The following is a 2,737-nucleotide window of genomic DNA, read 5'->3' as shown; positions in this document are numbered from 1 at the left end:
AACCTCAGGTGTAAACAAACCTACTTTCCCCTTTCTGCAACAAAATGCAGGTCCCTCATACTGAAACCGCAATGCTCCACAGTGGAGGTAGTCCCTAACTTTTCTAAGGACGTGGTGATTTTTGGATAGGTTCATGTACACCATAGCATGAGGATCATTTGTGTGTGTTCCATCAGTGTGACGTCGTTCACGGTAGGATTCAAACTCAATATCTGGAACAAAATTTGAATATTCAGGCACCATTTGTTACAGAAATGACAATATTATATTATATGGTAACTCATCATAGCAATAATGTACCTTGGTGGGCGAACATCCTAGCTTCTTCATCAGGCTCAAGGTATTCAGCTTGTAGAAGGTTTCCGTCTCCACAACATTCTGTAGTAGGCAAATATTAGTTTGTAGAAGATATCGTATATTAAAGACAGAACCATGTATGCATTAATGCGAACCATCAATATTGTTTGTGTTGCCATCCGGCTCCAGTATTCCATATGCATCATTGCCGTGGTCGTTGCCTGACAGAATATTCAGCTTGTAAAATGGGCAAGACTGAGCGATGAATGAAAGGAATGAACCAAATAGTAGTCAATTAAAGCACCATTATAAGTGTCGATGGGATTGTGTCCACATGACGGCGCAGTAAGTATGTTGTCTGGGCTCATCCTCCTTCGAGAGTTTTGTATCCGATACATATCATTTGTGTGTAGCCAATCACAATCTTCATCAGCTATAGAAACATTGAGTGGCTGTCAGTTAGGAAATCAAAGTTTGGATAAAAAGTGTTTTATGTACTGTGCATCACCTGTATCGGATTGATTTTGTTCTCCAGCTGTAAGGACTATTGTTGACGATTTGGCTCGCCTCCGCTTGTCACGTAGGCTTTGCAATATCCCTTGCTTATGTTGCTCATACCTGGCATTTTCCCTCTGCCTCTTGAGTGCTTGTTTTGCTTCTGTATATCAAGTGATAATTAGGTATAAGACAAATGGAACAACCATTGTTTTTTACTCGGTATGATAGTTAATATGAGCCACAATTGACTACCATATGAATTGCTTCCTCTGTAGGCTTGAAGTGGCGGTCGTAGCACAGTCAGTTGGGAGGACCCAACGCCAGAGTCAAAATTGTTGACATTTTCTTTGTTAGAAACGGCTGTATCTGGTGTTCTTAATGAAGCTGGACCATGAAGTGGAGTTAGATCACTCATTATCACATCAACAGGTATGCCTGCATCATAATTGTATGTACAGTATCAGTTGTTGACACACAAACGCCGGTGGGTGACACACAAATATCAGTTGTAGGACAACACATGACCTTCAGCGGCTGTTGTGTGTTGTTGGTGGGTGATAGCAGACTGCACACTTGGCCTCTCCACAGTGTCTAAATCTGTCAGAAATAACACTTAATCAACATGATTTTACTTGTCATTCATGACATGCATGATAAAGGACAGGTAAAATGGAGTAACCAGGTGACATGGCCCCGGATGGCTTTGATGGAGTGTTGGTTCCAGTTACAATAGCGGTGGTAGCCTTCTTACGATCCCTTGCCTCCTGTCGTTTTTTTAATATTGCATCCCTATTTAGTGCATACCTCTCCCTTTCCCTTTGTCTCTTCCGCTCTTTTGGATCTGTTGGTTGACCTGCGGGGCAATGACATATGCTGGATTTACAAGATATAAGTAGGCAAGAGTAGGTGATAACTGTATATTTACCTGAATTGCTATTGTTCGTCACATCCTGAAAGGGAGTACGTACTCCACTACGCTGAGAGGATGCCATATTGTCTTCTCAATGATTTTTTTGTGAATTTCAACCCTTCGGCAACTCAGTTTGACATGCTGATCATGATTGTACTTTAAGTATGACATTTCAGAGTACAAATTATAGAATGTCAGATTAAAAGAGCAATTACATCTATCTTTTGCCTCATCTTCCACCTTGCAAATTAATCTGATCTAACCTGTGCACTGGCAGGGGTGATGACACCGGAGGTAGGGCAGCACGCCGGCTGGAGGCTGTCCACCGGGTGGAGGACGTCGCGGACGCCTGGGGCGAGGGCGGCGTGGCGAAGATGCCGGGGTGAGGAGAGGCAGCAAGTTGGGTGGAGCATGTCCAGCGGGTCGAGGACGTCGCGGAGACCAGGGGCGAGGATGGCGGGGCGGCTGGCCGAGCGAGGCGGGGCTGATGGCCGAGGCGAGGTTCGTGGACTGATGCTGGCGTTGATCGTGGAGTTTTGTGGTATGGTGGCTGCGTTGATTGTGGAGGTATGTTAAATTCCCTGGAAGGGTCATCGTTGGGCTCTGTAGCATCCTGGACGGGAGAGTCTGCCGGCAGAACATTTCTTTTGAACCGTAGATCTGATTGTAGTTTGCTGGATGTAACGTGGACAGTTGGATGTAACTAAGTGGGTTTGATCGGACGTGGGGGGTTATCCCATGTGCACTTTCCGGTGTGGACGTAGGGAAAGTAATGTTTGGTGTTTTAATAGTAAGTATAGATATAGATATGAAGCAGATCTTGCTTCCATTATTGTTTGAATTTGCTTCCATGAATTTCACGCGACTTCGCGTACATTTACTTTCAATATAATGTGGAAATAAATCTGCCTCCGCTCATCAATGAATTTGCTTCCACGGTGAATTAACCGTTAATTGAAAATTGTTTTCTACCAAATTAAAATAAATCGATCGACCAGAGGATTGCTCTAACCAAATACGACTTCTTTGTAC

General features: G+C 43.9%; 1 long non-coding RNA gene across 3 annotated transcripts in view; it reads left to right on the top strand.

The window, feature by feature from the left end:
* The window catches only part of LOC119289672, an 8,387-nt gene extending 5,850 nt beyond the window's left edge, over positions 1–2,537 (top strand). Inside the window, exons 2-3 of one of the 3 annotated variants that reach the window (XR_005141575.1) lie at positions 1,071–1,224; positions 1,983–2,537. This is a non-coding gene — a long non-coding RNA (uncharacterized LOC119289672). The other 2 variants (XR_005141574.1, XR_005141576.1) reach the window with 2 other exon arrangements.
* The last annotated feature ends 200 nt before the right edge of the window (positions 2,538–2,737 follow it).

Source organism: Triticum dicoccoides, chromosome 1A, assembly GCF_002162155.2.
Source record: "Triticum dicoccoides isolate Atlit2015 ecotype Zavitan chromosome 1A, WEW_v2.0, whole genome shotgun sequence".
Lineage (NCBI taxonomy): Eukaryota > Viridiplantae > Streptophyta > Magnoliopsida > Poales > Poaceae > Triticum > Triticum dicoccoides.
The sequence above is the reverse complement of the archived record's forward strand: the minus strand, read 5'-3'. Positions and strand labels throughout refer to the sequence as shown.